This window comes from Diceros bicornis, chromosome 14, assembly GCF_020826845.1.
Source record: "Diceros bicornis minor isolate mBicDic1 chromosome 14, mDicBic1.mat.cur, whole genome shotgun sequence".
In the NCBI taxonomy this organism is placed as follows: domain Eukaryota; kingdom Metazoa; phylum Chordata; class Mammalia; order Perissodactyla; family Rhinocerotidae; genus Diceros; species Diceros bicornis.
The window spans coordinates 22,782,088-22,800,470 of record NC_080753.1 but is presented as its reverse complement, the minus strand read 5'-3'; the positions used below and the strand labels follow the sequence as shown (position 1 = coordinate 22,800,470).

The following is an 18,383-nucleotide window of genomic DNA, read 5'->3' as shown; positions in this document are numbered from 1 at the left end:
AGACATAATGAAACAAGAGAAAATTATTCTAATTTGTCCAAAAGGATGATACTGAATAACAGTGATAATAGAACTATGGGTCTGTCCTATTTTGAATGACCCAGAAGTGATATAAGATACGGTCAAACTAAATGGAAAATCTTTTTCTTTTTCCTAAAGAGAAGGGTTATGTTGTAGGCACCAATCTCTCAGATGATGAGACTGGGTTCTAAATCAGTTATACAGTTTCCCCTAACACCATTTCAGTTCTGGCACATCTGACTGCCATCTTCAGAATGGTGTCGTTTTAAGTAAAAAAAAAAAAAAAATCACGCTGAGTTGGCCTTAAAAAAGAAATTTAGTGTTTTATTCTTAGACCATTTGGAGGCTGTTTTTAAGTTACTTGACTCTCTTATATGAGGGTTCTATAATCTATTGCAGAATAGCCCAGAAGTGAATCTAGGAAAAGGTGTTAATTTAGATGTCTATTCAACTCCAAACATTCATATGAAAACTAGAAAATAGGAAAATATGTGATTTATGTGACTATTTTCCACTCTGGATGTTTGGGAGAAGGAAGATGTGAATTTTGACTAAGCTTTGCAGAAAAGACGGTTGCATGTTTATCTGGTGAAATCTGTCTTTGTACCTCACTCTGGTCCAAGGTTGAGAACTTTGATGGCTTTTCCACTGCAGTCTCAGGCTTTTCAAATTATAAAATGTACTTCTGTTGCTCTCTACTAAGTTTACAGAAAATTAGCTTGCTTGACCTTGCTCACTCAGGGAATTCTCTACTAACCGTGATGGTACTGAAGGGTGTCCTTTCTGCACTGTTGAAATCGACAGCTTGCTGCTACCGTCCTTGCATTTGGCAGCACCTGCAGCATCCTTGCCTAGCAAAAAAGGACATCAAAACAGTGTGTAGAAATGACCATTGTGTGCTTTGCGAGTGTAAAAATATGTTGTGGCTTATATGCAGATGTTTAGAATCCCGTTATGTTTATTAGTGGATTGAGTTTATTCATTTCACGTGTTGAACCACTGCCCTGGACCCAGCAGGGCAAGGGCTCCATGGACTGACCTCTAAAGGATCTGTGGATAGATTTGGGGGAAGGGGCCCATGAACTTCAACATGAAAAAAATCACGGGTTATTTTCACTAGCCTCCAATTGAAATTTATCATTTCCTAAAACTGTGAATGAAGGCCACAAACCACAGTAGTATTAACAGTGCCTGGGAATTTGTTGCCAATAGAAATATTTTTTATCGCATACACTTGCAGATATCTTGAAAAAGTACTATCTTCCAAATGATAGTAGTTATAAGACTCATCACTAAATCTGATTAATGTATTGATGAAAAATCACATATATATAACTATATTACAGTTTTAATATTTTTATAACTATATTTTTAAAAATCCCACATATGTTATGCATCTTAAAATATTACTCTGAGAAAGGATCCATAGGCTTCACCAGACAGCCAGAAGGGGCAGAAAGGGCTAAGAACTCTCCTCATTCCTTAGTGGGGTTTCTTCCTACAGCCGCATCTGGTGCCTGTCAGTAGTTATGGGGTGATCTGCCTCAACCTCTTTCATCCCGTTGCTTGCTGGGGTTAATTTTAACTGATGAACCTTGGGTCCCTCATCTCCCTTCAATGAGCATCTGTCCTGGAGCTGCCAGCTTGGAGGAAGAGAATGCTTTTCCAGAAATAGAAAGATTTTTTTTATTTTTGTGATTTGATTTTTTTATTGTGGTAAAATATACATAACATAAATTTACCATTTTAACCATTTTTAATTACAGGTCTGTGGCATTAAGTACATTCACATTGTTGTGCAACCATCACCACCGTCCTTCTCCAGAACTTTTTCATCTTCCCCAACTGAAACTATGTCTGATGATCTTTAGATAAAAATAACTACAAATATAAATTTCATCTCACATGGCATTTCTTAGGGTTTGTAAAAGATTTCATACTAGCTAGAAGTTTATATCTCTTAAATGGAGTTTAGAAAGGTGAGATTAATTCAGTTTCAAAATCTTTGTAGAAACTGTGAAATCTTGCTTGGAGTATATGCTACATATGTATTTGTTCATATTCTTTCTTGAATCATTTTTAAGCTTAAAAAGTTCCCTCTCATTTTCTCCTCCTTAAAAATTGATTTTGTCCACACATCTTCCTTTTGAGTCTGCTTTATAAAAGAGAATACTTAGCATCTCTTCCTTGGTAACATCACTGACTTTGTAAGATGGAATTTTGTTTATTAATACTGTTAGTTGTTTTTATAGGGCTTGTTTTTCTTGGAACATACTATAAAACCAAAATATTTTGAATGTTACTCATTGACAGAGAGCAATGAAAATCAAGAGTTTGCATAATAATTTTAACCAGATTGCTAATACTAATGCTTGATAAAAGAACAATATGTTTTATTTATAATTACAGCTATTTCAAAGTATTTTTAAAGCAGTTCCATACATAGAGACAATAACATACAAATCATACTAATGCAGAGCAATAGTGTCCTGTTATATTTGAGGAAATACAGAGAACAGTTAGGCAGTTTTGATTTTAATAGCTTTATTATTACCCTGCTGTGTTTTAGTAAATTTTGTGGGATGGGTATGCAAACAGCAATCCTTTTTACTATTTATGACTGGCATCGTACAATGATAGCCGTTGTTTTTAAAAGTAGAAAAAGTCACATTGGTAGGATTTTTGCTTTTACTTTATTTAAAATGTTTTCTAAAAGAAATCCCCTTTTGAGCCATCTCTGATGGCCTAGTGGTTAAAGTTCGGTGCTCTCCACTTCACAGGTCAGTTTTGGTTCCCGGGGATGGAACCACACCACTCGTCTGTCAGTAGCCATGCTGTGCTGGCGGCTCACACGGAAGAACTAGAAGGACTTGCGACTGGAATATACAACTAGGTGCTGGGGCTTTGGGGACAGAGAAAAAAAAAGAGGAGGAAGATTGGCAACAGATGTTAGCTCAGGGCGAATCTTTCCCAGCAAAAAAATAAAAGAAATTCCCTTTCTATTAGGAAAAACACAAAGACTCAGATAGATCTCCATTTCATTTAATAAAAGATAGTATATTTTTCTGAAGGAAACTAGAAATCAAAAAAGTGTCAAAACACTTTCTGTTTAATATTCAGGTAGTTTGTTTTTATGGAGAGAATGTAAGTAAGACTTACTTTTGGCTCTTCTAGTTTTTAATTCCTATTCCTGAGATTTTTGCTAATGTCTTGTCTGTTGACACATGACCAGGTTCATCTTTATGAGTGGTTAGTTTCAGTGTTGGCATTGCTTCCTTTTGCTGCCTAAATCAGTTGTCATTGGAACTGATTCTCTATGTGATCAATTATTTTTTAGTGGAAGAAAGTAATAAATGTGGCTATCAATGGGCGACCGGCCCCCTGGCTTAGCGGTTAAGTGCTCGTGCTCTGCTGCTCGCGGCCCAGGTTCAGATCCCGGGCACGCACTGATGCGCCACTTGTCCGGCCATGCTGAGGCCATGTCCCACATCCAGCAACTAGAAGGATGTGCAACTATGACATACAACTATCTACTGGGGCTTTCGGGAGAAAAAGGGAAAAAAAGGACGAGGATTGACAATAGATGTTAGCTCAGGGCCAGTCTTCCTCAGCAAAAAGAGGAGGATTGGCATGGATGTTAGCTCAGGGCTGAGCTTCTTCACAAAAAAAAAAAAAACAGGTAGTTCCAGTGTATTAAAGAAAGTAAAGAAAAGCTTACAAATGTGTTAAAAAAAAAAAAAGTGGCTATCAATGATTAAAACAGAAATTCAACTTTAGAAGTATAACACAAGAATTCTTTAATTGAAATTTATTAGTGTAACTGAAGAAAATTGACTCATTTTTAAAATATATATCATTCTATGTACTAAAGTATTGTGAATTATCACAAAGATATTGTCAACTTAATTTTGCTTAATATTTCATAGCAATCAGGATAGCAGCACTTCTTTGTATCATTTCTCAATTGTTTCCTGTGTATTGTTTTCCATAGTCATTAAAATGTCCTCAGTCTCATATAAAACACAATAAAGAAATTATATAAACATTTTTTGGCAGGGCATCTGTGTTTTCCTATATTGCAGAGTTGTTTTTTCTTTTCCGTAAGGTTTAGTGTTGGTGTCCTCAAAAAGCCTTACATGGCTGTGCCAGAAACTCTTCAACTTAGACTTTTATTTCTGAGTCTTTTAATGAACACAGCTGTTATTAATATAATAAATTACTGTGCTAAAGATTTGGAGACTCCAAGAAATTATTTTATATTTATGTTTAGTATATAAAATCCCTGTTTTAAGGAGGTTTATTAAATATTAAATGGATCATCATGGAAGGATACACCATCTTTTGTCCTGTGAATCTTAAAAACTGACATTTCCTCATGCTTCAGAAAGTTGAACCGTCTGATCTGGGGCAGAGATGGGGAATCATTTGACTTCTCATGGCTTTTTCTACATAGCAGGAATACATAAGGGCCCAGCATAAGTCAGTGGATGACTAGCCCTGCATCCCAAATCCTGTGCTTTATGATTGTGACAAAGTGCCCATGTGTAGTCTGGCTGCATACTCTTGGAAACTGACATTACCCCTGAAAAAGTTAGTCTTTTAGAGACCAGAATCTTACAAAAGTAATTCAGTTGAGTGAAACACATTTATTGGGCACACTTGTATCAGGCATTGCAGCAAACTCTGGTAACACAAAGATGAAAAGAAACTGACTCAGCTTGGGGCCGGCCCAGTGGCATAGTGGTTAAGTTCAGCGTGCTCCACTTTGGCAACCCAGGTCCGCGGGCCTGGATCTCGGGTGCAGATCTACACCACTCATCAGCCGTGCTGTGGTGGCAACCCACATATGAAATAGGGGAAGATTGGCACAGGTGTTATCTCAGAGCCAATCTTCTTCACCAAAAAAAAAAAAAGAAGAAGAAGAAGAAAGAAAGGAAGGAAAAAAGAAACTGACTCAGCTCTCATGGAACTTGCAAACTAATGAGGGAGTCAGAAAAATGAAGTTTGTCATACATGTGTCAGATGCTAGTAACATGTCAGGTGTGTGCTAGGGATACAAGTAAGTGAAAGATTCATTTTGCTTGGAGATTTTTAAAAAAAGGAAAGAAAGCCAATATCATTTTACTCAAAGCCTTAAAAGATAAGTAGGCGTTGTCAGTTGGCCACTTGGAGGTCGGTGGGAAGGTCTTTTGTCTTCTAAGTAGAAGGACAAGTGCAAAACCAAAGAATTAAGAAAGTGGTATGACAAAGTTTTGGAGACATCAAATGGTCAAGATGGCAAAGGGCCAAGGGTTCCTTACAGGGGCGGGGGTGTGGGTAGAGGTACAAAATCAGGCTGGTGCCTATGGTAACAGGCCAGTACTTTCAGTTCACTGATACCAGAAAACCACACAGTCTAAAGGTTTCTTGGCTCTGAGACAGGAGAATTAATTGCTCTCTCATCAGTACTCTTTATACAGCACTTTATACTGCTTTTACTTAAATTTGGGCTCCGCTTTAGTTGGGAACAGAAGATAGGCATAATGAAGATAATCATCCAGAGCAGTGTCTGATCAGTGTCAAAAGACACAGTTGTTGCTTTTAGAACTCTGGGTAGAGAGTTCTAAAGACAGCCCAGGGTTGTCAGAGAAGGATTCAGAGGTCAAGCTAAGTTTCTAAGTTTTGAATAATGGATGGAATTTCAGTAGATAGGGAAGAGGAAGAAGAGCATTTCAGGTGAGGAAATTGTCAGGTGGACACGGGGGATGCTGGGAAGGTGTGCATTGTGTGTGGAGGCAAGGAGAGTGGCGGTTTGGCTAGAACAGAGGGTAGGGGAATTGTGGGAAATGACTTGAGCCTGTTGTACATTCTTGGTTAGATTGTTCTCCTTAGGAATAACCTGACCTCCAAATAAGAAAAGCCTGCTTTCTTGGAAAACTGAAGTAAGTTTCAAGGAAAAGGGAATAACCACACTCTCCCTGGTGTGCCTGATCCTGTCACAGGTCTTGTGGCCAACACGTTGGAAAGGGTGATAGGTTCATTTAAAAAAATGCTCATTGCGGGGCCGGCCCGGTGGCGCAAGCGGTTAAGTGCGCGCGCTCCGCTGCGGCGGCCCGGGGTTCGCTGGTTCGGATCCCGGGCGCGCACCGACGCACTGCTTGGTAAGCCATGCTGTGGCGGCGTCCCATATAAAGTGGAGGAAGATAGGCACTGATGTTAGCCCAGGGCCGTCTTCCTCAGCAAAAAAAAAAAAGGAGGAGGATTGGCGGATGTTAGCTCAGGGCTGATCTCCTCACAAAAAAAAAAAAAAAAAAAAAAAAAAAATGCTCATTGACCACAAGGAGCTATCACCTCACACCTGTTAGAACGGCTATCGTAGGGCCGGCCCTGTGGCTTAGCGGTTAAGTGCGCACGCTCCGCTGCTGGCGACCCGGGTTCGGATCCCGGGCGCGCACCGACGCACCGCTTGTCTGGCCACGCTGAGGCCACATCCCATGTACAGCAACTAGAAGGATGTGCAGCTATGACATACAACTATCTACTGGGGCTTTGGGGGAAAAAAAAAAAGAATGGCTATCATCAAAAAGACAGAAGATGACAAGTATTGGCGAGGATGCAGACAATGGGGAACCCTTGTACACTGTTGGTGGGAATGTTAATTGTTACAGCCACTATGGGAAACGGTATGGAAATTCCTCAAAAAATTAAAAATAGAGCTACCATATGATCCAGCAATCCCACTTCTAGATATCTATCTGAAGGAAATGAAATCACTATCTCCAAGAGATATCTGCACCCCCATTATTCACAATAGCCAAGACATGGAAACAACCTAAGTGTCCATTAATGGATGAATGGATAAAGAAATTGTAGTGTATATATATATATATACACATACACACACACACAATGGAATATTATTCAGCTATTTGCAACAACATGGATGGACTTGAGGGCGTTATGCTAAGTGAAATAAGTCAGACAGAGGAAGAGAAATACTGTATGATCTCACTTATATGTGGAATCTGAAAAAGCTGAACTTGTAGAAACAGAAAGTAGATTGATGGTTGCCAGGGGCTGGGGGGTGGGGTAAATGGGGAGAGGTTGGTCAAAGTGTATAAACTTTCAGTTCTAAGATGAATAAGTTTTGGGGATCTGATGTACAACATGGTGACTGTAGTTAACAATACTGTATTGTATACTTGCATTTGTTAAGAGAGTAAATCTGAAATGTTCTCACCACACACACACAAAAAATTGTAACTTTGTTACGTGATGGGTGTAACTAACCTTATTGTGATAAACATTTCACAATATATACATTTTTCAAATCATCATATTGTACACCTAAACTTCCGCAATTTTATTTGTCAATTATATCTCAATAAAGCTGGGGGGAAAAAGATTCCCTGGGCTCCTGTTATGTGCCAAGTGCTATGCTGGGTGCTGAGTTTCGTCCATGAACAGACACAAACCTCTGCCCTCGTGGAGCTGACATTCCGATGTAAATATGAGTAAATATAGTAAAGAGAGGAAGGAAGAAATAGAGGAATTATTTGACGGGAAAGAGTGGAAAGAGACTGATACTGAAGGTGGTCTAGGGTGATGCAGCCCCAGGTAAGATTTCACCTGCAGCGTTTCCTTTAGTCAGATTACCAAGGAACTGGACTCTTCCCTGAGTTTGGAGAATTGGCAGCCTCAATTTGTGTCTCTGAGCCAACCAGAAACCCTTGTTTGCAGGTCCCACCTGACTCCAGTTGGGGACAGGTTCCCCAGTTTGCCTGAAATTTGCCCAGGTGCATGCTATAACATGGGGGAAAAGAGTGACCAACCTCAGGGGATCAGAGAGAAAACCCCGTGGTAACCCCAGATTCCTGATGAATCAGAATTTCTGGTGGGGGGTGCAGAAAGACAGAATCCCATGTTTTCAAAAACCAACTCCAGTCCATATTATTTTAAAGCAAATCTCAGACATCATATTATTTATTCATACCTATTTCAGTATGGATCTCTGAAAGATATGAGTTCTTTTTAAAAATAGAACCCCAATTTCATTATTATATCTAGAAAATTTTAACAAAATGTAATACATTTATAATTTATCAGGAATTGCAAAATTTCAATGCTGATGGAATCGAGGAAATTATACATTTCTTTGTCAGGATTAACCTAGAATTATGTGAGATTTTAATTATGCAAGGTCTTTGGGAACACAATCTTTGCATAAAATGCAGCTGTCCCATATTTATTTACTTATTCTTTGGGGGTGAGGAAGATTAGCCCTGAGCTAATATCTGTTGCCAACCTTCCTCTGTTTTGTATGTGGGATGCTGCTACAGCATGGCTTGATGAGCAATGTGTAGGTCTGCACCCAGGATCCAAACCTGTGAACCCCAGGCTGTGAACCCCAGGCCGCTGAAGCGGAGTACACGAACTTAACCACTACATCACTGGGCCAGCCCCTACAACTGCTGCCTATTTAAACCCTGGATATGTATTCTATATTTATTATACTGTGTATGTATGTGCTTTTTGCTGGGGATATGAAGATGAATATTACAATATTCCTACTTTTGAGGGTAGCCCTGTAATATTGTCTTATACTATTAGTTTCTAGATGATAGTCTATTGGTAACATTTATTTTTATTTTTTTGGGGGGAGGAAGATCAGCCCTGAGCTAACATCCATGCTAATCCTCCTCTTTTTGCCAAGGAAGACTGGCTCTGAGCTAACATCTATTGCCAATCCTCCTCCTTTTTCTTCCCCAAAGCCCCGGTAGATAGCTGTATGTCATAGTTGCACAGCCTTCTAGTTGCTGTATGTGGGACGCCGCCTCAGCATGGCCGGAGAAGCGGTGTGTCGGTGCGCGCCCGGGATCCGAACCCCGGCCGCCAGTAGCGGAGTGCGTGCACTTAACCGCTAAGCCACGGGGCCGGCCCTATTGGTAACATTTAAATTTGAAGTCAGTCTTTTAGTCCACTCTAATGGAGCCTTAACTTAATGCCCATAGCTCTTTCCCACTCCTAGCTGGGCAGTGTGAGAGGATGAGCAATTAAGAGCTTCCTCTGATGCTACGGGGCCTTGTTCCTTTCAGAGTTGGGTCTCTCTTGAACTACTTCGGGTCTGTATCTTGATTCAGCCGACTTTTGGCATTCAACCAGCTGTCTCTTCTAATGCCCTCCCTTATTTTGACCTGGGACCCGCCCCTTCACCCAGCCTGGCACAGAATTGGCAGTTTAGATTGAAGAAGGATAAAGAAGAGAGGCCGGGGGATGTTTGCCCCAGGACCATCTTTAATCAGTCAGACAACATGTACACAGGTCTTCTGTCGGAAGATTCTCATTGAAGGTTTTGAGAGGCCTTTGGCAAACATGTTTAGCAGAATTTTTATCAGCCCTGAAGCTTTCAGTATGTGTATTCCGGACTATTCTAGAATCTGTTAATGTTTCTCACACTTGAAAACTCAGACCATCCAAGATTATTTCCTCAGACCCCAGTTTGAGAAACACTGATCTGTATTGTTAATGGTTCTATTGTCAGTAAACTTAAGATCATTATCGCTGTGTTGGAGTTTATCTTAAGGAAATTTTATGAGCCCTGTATTTATCACTATTCTCTTGCTTGCTAAAACAATCAGGAATGTCTTGATTTCTGTGGATCCCTGTGTTTCCATTTTCAGACTGACCACCATTGATGGTTATTCCTTTGCAATAGATGACAAACCATTGAGTTCTGGGAGTTAGATAAGTTAAATTTTTTCAAATTTTTTCCCCCAGTTGAATAAGAGTTAATCCATTCGGCTGAGTGGAGAAGTGGGCGTGTCAGAGTGCCTCCACCACCAGCCGCTAGGTCTCCAAGACAGCTTCTACACACCTTGGAGAATCCTAGGCCTCCAGGGAATAAAGTTTAAAAATCACTGATGTGCCTATTGACTTCATTTAGGGGTGGGAAAATGGGCTCTGAGAGGTTGGAGCTTTGTCAGTAATCACAGTTAGTCAATGTCAGTATCCAAAACGAGCCCTTTGACTTCCATATTCAGTGTTCTCCCCCATGTGTCCCCAGCCCCTCTAAAGCCTTGCCAGACTTCTCCCTGACCCCTGAGGTTCTTTTCCCCGTGTTATAGCATGTTGTTTAGCTAGCTGGATTGCTTAATATATTAGGTTTATTTCTCCCCCACCTCATTCCGGGTAGGAATTAACGAAGCTTAACGACCTTCAAATGCTGCATTTCATGAGTTGAACCAAGATCTTATACTGCCTACATTAATGGTTGTCTTTTCTGACTTTGAGGAATTTTTTAATTCCTAAGTTTTTCTCCTAATAATATTTCTTAGTCTTTTCCACCTTCTCTTCCTTGCTGCTACAAGGCTCTAGCTGGTGACAAAATGAATGACGTTCTTGGCTGAATAATAACTGAAAAACTCAGAGCCAATCAGTGTTGAGTGTGACAGCTTCCTTTTATTGCAAATGGGTATAATTGTGAAAATATAGTCATGCTTTTTTCTGGCAAAATGTCATATTATTTCACAATAAAAGCCCAGTGACTTCACCTGAAGAAGTTTGAGAACCCCTGCCAAAATCTCTGGCACTTCTCACATTGTGTTGTAATGAATTGTTGCATGTCTCTCTTCTGAACGAGAGTTCCTTAAAATCAGGAACTATGCCAGAAGGTTTCACAGTCTTGCAATTACTAAATGTAACAGCCCATACGATTACAATATAGTAAAATGAATAAGATGAAAGTACTTTATATCCTAATTGACATAAAGTTACTTGCCCTGGATAAATGGCTATTTTATGATAGAACTTTTTGATCATGACGCTCATTGGAAAATTGTTTGCTTAAACACAAGAATTCACTTTTCAGCCTTGCTTTTACAGTCCTACAAAAGTGTTAAGGATACTTACAGTTTTTATTACATTTTATGTCACTCTCATACTATGTTATTTGATATTCCCAGGCATTAACACAGTACCTGGCACACAGTAGGTGCTAAATGTTTGTTAAATGAATAATGAATATTCTTTTCACTCACTGAACAACTTTATTAAAGATAGGAATGAAAGAAGCAGCTTTTCCCATTCCCTAAACTATTCTTCAAGGTGGAAAACAAAAGGAGGCGTTGGAAACCTGTGCAGACAATTTACTATCCTCCCTTTCTTTCTTCTTTTCTCCTTTCCTCCCTCTGTTGGGATATTCTGATCCTACAATTCATGCTAATAAACTCCTATAAACTGTTCTTACCTCCAAAAGTGATTTTTTCAAAACCGTAAAAATGACTATGAGGCCAAGATGGAGTAACAGGCACTGAATTTACCTTCCTGCGTAAAAAGTTAAAAATCAGGTAAAATATATTAAACAGTGGTTTTTAGACATTGGATATCAGGCAGCATAAGACAGTGACTCCTGAGAAATGGAAAACAAATGAAGTGAGCCCTGTAATTGCCCCAGCTTACTGTCTGGAGAGTTTCCAGGCCATAGCACAGGGAAGGGGAGCCCTGATGGAGTCTGCTAATCTTCCTGAGTTGAGCTGATGTAGCTGGGAGGTAGAAGTAGCTGAGGCTCATAGAGCAGAGTACCAGAAATGAGAGAGCTGCACAAAGAGAAAACTCTGGAGTTGTGCAGAGTGTCTCCCTTGAGTCTTCAGCTTATAATTGATCAGTACATGCACGTGGGGACACTACCCAAGTCCTGGAAATGAACCACCCAAAAGAATTAGAGGAAACAGTACTTGCATCTCACACAAGGCAGAGGATAGTTTGTGTTCCCACTTGCAAGAGTGCAAAAATCCTTGTAATTCATAGAACATCAAGTGAAGTACTGAAAAGGGTATTGCCTCAGTATAGGGCAAAATTAGCCCTAGACTATTAACAAAGCTTAAAAGCAAACGTCAAGAGAATCAAACTGTTTACAAGTCATTATGTCCTAGACAAAGCTCAAAAATATCTATAGGGATACAAAAATATCCAGTACTCAATAATGTAAAATTAACGGTGTCTGGCATCCAATCAGAAATTACCAGGCATGCAAAGAAGCAGAAAACTACCACCCATAATGAGGAGGGAAAAAGTCAATCAATAAAAACAGACCCAGAAATGATACAAATGATAGAATTAGTAGAGAAGGATATTAAAAAGTTATTATGGGGGAGGGGCCAGCCCAGTGGCATAGTGATTAAGTTCGCGCAGTCCACTTCGGCAGCCCAGGGTTCACAGGTTCGGATCCCGAGCATGGACTGACACACCGCTCATCAAGCCATGCTGTGGAGGCATCCCATATACAAAATAGAGGAAGATGGGCACAGATTTTAGCTCAGGGCCAATCTTCCTCAGCAAAAAGAGGAAGATTGGCAATCGATGTTAGCTCATGGCCAGCCTTCCTCACAAAAAATTAAAAGTTATCACTATTTTGCATAAGTTTAAGAAGGTAGAGGAAAGATTGAACATATTAAAGACATGGAAGATATACCAAAGATCCAACTTCTAGAGATTAAAACTGCAATGTTTCTGGGCCGGCCCTGTGGCTTAGCGGTTAAGTGCGCACGCTCCGCTACTGGCAGCCCGGGTTTGGATCCCAGGCACGCACCGACGCACCGCTTCTCCGGCCATGCTGAGGCCACATCCCACATACAGCAACTAGAAGGATGTGCAACTATGACATACAACTATCTACTGGGACTTTGGGGGGAAAAAAGGAGGAGGATTGGCAATAGATGTTAGCTCAGAGCCGGCCTTCCTCAGCAAAAAAAAGAGGAGGATTAGCACGGATGTTAGCTCAGGGCTGATCTTCCTCAGAAAAAAAATAAATAAATAAAACTACAATGTTTGAAAATAAAAATATATTGAATGGGATTAACAGTACATTAGACACTACAGAAGAAAAGATTAGTGTGCTTGAAGACATAGCAATAGAAGCTATCCTAAATGAAAGCCAGAGAAGACTAAAAGATATATAGAGCATCAGTGAGCTGTGGGACAACTTGAAGCAGCCTAATTGTCTACTTGTTATTGTCATCCCCAAAGGAGAGGTAGGAACACAAAATATATGAAGAAGTAATGGCTGAAATTTTTCTAAATTGGAGGAAAACTATAAGCCTACAGATTCTAGAAGTTTAAAGAACCCCAAGCACAAGAAGCATAAAGAAAACTATGCCACGGGGTATCATAATCAACTTGCTTAAAACCAGTGAGAAAGAGAAAAATTTTTAAAGCGTCTAGAGGGAAAAAAAGACCTATTATGTACAAAAGGACAAAAATAAGAACAACAGCAGACTCTCTTTGGAAATAATGCAAACAAGAAACAGTGAGCAATATCTTTAAAGAACTGAAAGAAAAGAAAAACTCAATCTAGAACTATATGCCCAGTGAAAATACATTTCAAAAATGAAGGCAAAATAGGGGCTGGCTCCATGGCTGAGTGGTTCAAGTTGCACACACTCTGCTTTCGTGGCCCAGGTTCGCGGGTTTGGATCCTGAGTGCAGACATACTCCACTCATCAGCCATGCTGTGGAGGCATCCAACATACAAAATAGAGGAAGATTGGCACAGATATTAGCTCAGGGCTAATCTTCCTCAAGCAAAAACAGAGGAAGATTGCCAACGGATGTTAGCTCAGCGAATCTTCCTCACTGAAGAAAAAATAATAATAATAGTTAATGAAGGCAAAATAAACACTTTTTAAAGACATACAAAAGCAGAAAGAATTCATCACCAGCAGGTCTGTACTACAAAAATATTACAGGAAATCCTTCAGAAGGAAAATGATACCAGCAGAAAATCTGGATTTACTCAAAGGAGTGAACAGCCCTGGGAATGGTAAATGATGTGGGTAAAAATAAAAGTGACTGCAGCTCATTATATCTTCAGTTTCTCAATGATTCCTCTGTTCGCTTCAGCACATTTTGGAGGTGAATTTGTAAATGATTCGGAAATTATGGCATGTCCTGATACTATACCAGATTAATACAAATAAAGCAAATGTCAGTAATTTTTCATATGTTGGTTAAGAGAGCCTATTATATTGACTCTTAGTGGTCTTTTAAAATTTTGGCTTATTAGTCATCATTTTCCCTATGTTGTGTTTTAGGAAGAAGAAAAAGAACAGAGAACAAAAACATGTGTTAAAGCAATCACATGCCGAATTTCAATTTGTAAAGTATTTGAAATCCTGTGTTATGACTTTAAAAGTTCTCTTCTACTGCCACTAGCTTAGAATATCTTAAATAGGTAAAATTGATTTGCTTAGGTAAAATATCTGTTCTTGAAAGCAATGCATTTCTTGATATGAGAGCTTAAATTTTTTTCCCATGTGAAAAAAATTTTAAATAGCCTGTCATCTTCCTTCATATCTCTGCCTTGAACTCTTTGTGTGATCTTAGTGAAAATCAAAGTGTCTTTAATGGGCCGGCCCCGTGGCTTAGCGGTTAAGTGCACGTGCTCCGCTGCTGGGGGCCCGGGTTGGGATCCCGGGCGTGCACCAACGCACCACTTCTCTGGCCATGCTGAGGTCGCGTCCCACACACAACAACTAGAAGGATGTGCAGCTATGACATACAACTATCTACTGGGGCTTTGGGAGAAAAATAAATAAATAAATAAAATTAAAAAAAAACAAATGAAGTGTCTTTAAGATATTTATTTTAAGATAGCTAATGTAGATGCTTATTGAGGCCACTAGGCTGTTTTAAAATTTTCTGAGTATTTGATATCTGGTATGCTTACCTAGAGTGAGCCTGACTTAAGGTTCTTGTGTTTCAAGGGTCTCCCCTCTTCCCTCTTTGTTTCTGTTGTTGTTGTTTGTTTTTTTGTTTTGTTTTGTTTTTTGAGGAAGATTGGCCCTGAGCTAACATCTGTTGCCAATCTTCCTCTTTTTTTTTTCTGTTTTCTCCCCAAAGCGCCCAGTACGTAGTTGTATATCCTAGTTGTAGGTCCTTCTAATTCTTCTATGTGGGATGCCGCCTCAGCATGGCGTGATGAGTGGTGAGTAGGTCCGCGCACAGGATCTGAACCGGCGAACCTCAGGCCAGCCACCAAAGTGGAATGCGAGAATTTAACCACTGCCCCACCGGGCCGGCCCCTTCCCTCTGTTGTTTTATTAATTGTATTTATTTTTTAAAATAGGCCTTAACGTACATATAGTACAACATTCAAAAGGTACAAAATGACCTATAAGTGAAGAGTATACCTTCCCCTGTTTCCAGCCACTCACTTTCCCTCCCAGAAGCAGCTAGTGTTACTGGTTATGTGTGCTTCATTTTGGGGTCTGAACATTTACAAACACGTGTATATTCTCTGCCCCTCCACATTTGGGAATATAATGTACACGCTGTTCTGCACCTTTTTTCTTTGACCATGTATCTTTCCAAGTCAGTTTGTATAAAGCTACCTCATTTTTAATGGCTGTGTAGTATTTGAGTGTGTGAGTGAACCATAATTGATTTAGCAAGTCTCTCATTATGGACATCTAGGGTTTGAAAAAATATTTTGAGATATAATTTACATACCATAAAATTCACCCTTTTAAAGTGTACAATTCTGTGGTTTAATTCCAGAACATTTTCATCACCCCATAAAGAAACCCCATACCCATAACATCTAGGTGTTTACAGTCTTTCGCTGAAACCAATAATGCTGCACTGGATATTCTTATACACACATGATTTCACACATGTGCAAGAATATCTGCAGGACAAATACCTGGAAATATCTGTTAGGCAAAATGATTTGTGCACTTGAAATTTTGAAAGATGTTGCTAAATTGCCCTGTCTGGAGGTGATATGAGTTTATACTCTCACTACCGAGGGCTGGAAGCTCCTGACCAGCATAGTCCTGAACCAGACTTTTCTATCTTTGTCAATCTGACAAGTAATAGTATCTCATGGTAATTTTAAGTTATATTTCTCTTATTCTAAGTGAGGTAGACTGTTTTTATGTGTTTAGGGGCTACATGTCTTTCCTTTTTTTATGAACTGATTATTCATACCATTTGATTTTCTGCAGGGTAGCTGATTTCTTTTTTTTCTTATTTGTAGGAGCTCTTTATGTATTAGGGAAAAAAGCCCTATATGAATTGAAAGTATTTTTCCCACTTATTTTTTTGGGTTTTTTAGTGTTTGACTTTGTTTATGTTTTTTTCTTTTATCATGCAGAATTTAAAATTTTTATGTCATCAAATTTGTCAATCTTTTCTTCTGTATTTTGTGACATACTTAGACCTTCCTACTCCAAGATTATAAAACACAATTTCTCCCATGTGTTATTCTACTCCTTTAAGGTTCTTCTTTCTTCTCCTCCCACCCCCATTTAACTCTTAGATCCTTCTAGAATTTATTTTTGTCTAAGATGTGAGGTATGGATCCACTGTCTTTTCTCTATATGGCTAACATCTTTTCCCCACTGATTTGAAATGTCACTTTTACAGTGTCCTCTTGATTAAAAGTTATTATTCAAAGTGTTGGTTGACTCAATTAAGGACAATTTTAAATATTAGGTTTAATTTTTTTGAGAGTGGTGGTCAGGTGTCTGGGGCTGTGATTTCTGAACTCTTGGGGTTCCTATCAGGATTCCGTAAGAACTACAGTCCCCTTCCCTCCATAACAGATCCTGCCATCATAAGCTGCTATTACTGAGGGGACTGGGTCTTGCTCAAGTGTATTGGGCCAAGAAGTAGTTTTTAACCACTGATCTAGGGACTTTCCCTTAGAGGGGGGACTCATCTCACACGGCCTTGTAAACTTCACCTGTGGCCAGAGGCCCATCTAGTGATTCCAAGGTTGTTACTTTAATGAGAAAAGAGCCTCAATAAGAGTCCAGAAGCAAAGGGAGAACTTTTCCAAAGAAAACTAAATTCTTCACTTTTGAGTCATTAGTTTCTGATCCTCAGGTTTTCTTCCCACTTTAGAATCGTAGTCAATTTCTACAACTTTACTTTGGTAAATTTACTTTGGTGGGCCATCTGTCCTCCTGCGGAAAGGAACTACTGGATCGGGCTGTATTATGACTATATTTGGCGCTACATAGAGTGTATATTTTAATTTGAAACAGATTAAAGTCAGAAAAGAGTGTGGCCCTTTAAAAAGTAGAATTCTTGGGGTACCGCTGACTATAAAGGCTTGCAGAGTTCTACCCAAGGGGAGCTAGAGGAAGAGGCCTGTCTGGTAGGACTGACACCACTGACTAGGGCGGATATCCCCAAGGAGCGTGCTGTCAAGTCAAGGGCTTGAGCAGCCCATGTGGTTTGGTAAGGGAGGATGCACAATGGCGTTTAATTTCATCCAATATCATAAAATCGTTCTTTTATGTGGGCTACTCACGGAGTAGCTTGTCACTTTGAACTTTGGGGTAGCAAATGTTCTCTGTGCTTGAAAGTCCCAGTGGCAGTGACCCCTCGGTGGAGTGACTGGTGCCGACTTCCTTTCTCTGTTTGTTGGTTAACCCTTGGCCATCTCGTGCACTGCAGGAGCTAGGTATAGGTGAAGGCAATTATGGGAGCTGGGATAGTTGTGAAAATGTTTTTGTTTTTTAATTTTTTTTGATGTAGACTATTTTTCACTTACATTTTTATTAATCAGTTTGTTCCGGAGACTATTAGACACTTTAAAAAATAAATTTACAAAGGATACAGTGGAACTCCATTTAAATGGTCGTGTTGAAGTAAAGCAATAATATCCACTTTATAAGCTTATTTACACGTCCTAATTGCTTAATTCCATGTGATTGTGATGTCTGTGAGACAAGCCCATGTATAGTAATGAGCTATAGCTAATGCCATGCACCATATTAAATACCAGGATTGCAGGGAAGCCCTTCACACAGATTTCTATACATCTATTTAATCATAGTTTTCCTGTTTTTCCTTCCTGTGCCATTTTCACTCCTCAGAAGCCATGTTGTATTAGTACAGCCCTGCTGGCATGCCCTGAGTAACTCCACATCTGATCCTGAAAGCAGACTTCACTTAGCCAGCCGCCCCTCTCACAGTTGTAGCCATGGACTTTACCATTTGAAAAGCTTTTCCCACTCTTTCTCCTCCTGACTCACCCATCATCTCTCCTCTCCACTGAAGTTCCACTCAAATGGATTATAATCACCAGATCATTCAGCAACTGAACAAACTCACCCGCCAACTGGAAGGTCCCACATCGGGGGATACTTACCCCCTCCAGACCCTTCCCGAGGATGTGGCAGGAGTCAGTTTTATATTTGTTTGGCCTTGTGACCGGTAGGATGGGAAGTTTGGGGGAACTGGAGAGGGGATGGCAGTTTTAAGGGAAAAAAAACATTTAGTAGAAATGATCCCTTCTGCCTCCATCGGGCGTGTCCCTCTTCTGGGCATCTCTTCAGGATTTCATTCTTCCGTCCAACTGCCGTTCACAACTGCCC

The 18,383-nt window shown here is 39.8% G+C and overlaps 1 protein-coding gene across 2 annotated transcripts in view; it reads left to right on the top strand.

The window, feature by feature from the left end:
* The window catches only part of BICRAL (BICRA like chromatin remodeling complex associated protein), a 90,873-nt gene that overhangs the window by 39,284 nt on the left and 33,206 nt on the right, over positions 1 to 18,383 (top strand). The gene's annotated exons all lie outside the window — the stretch shown is intronic.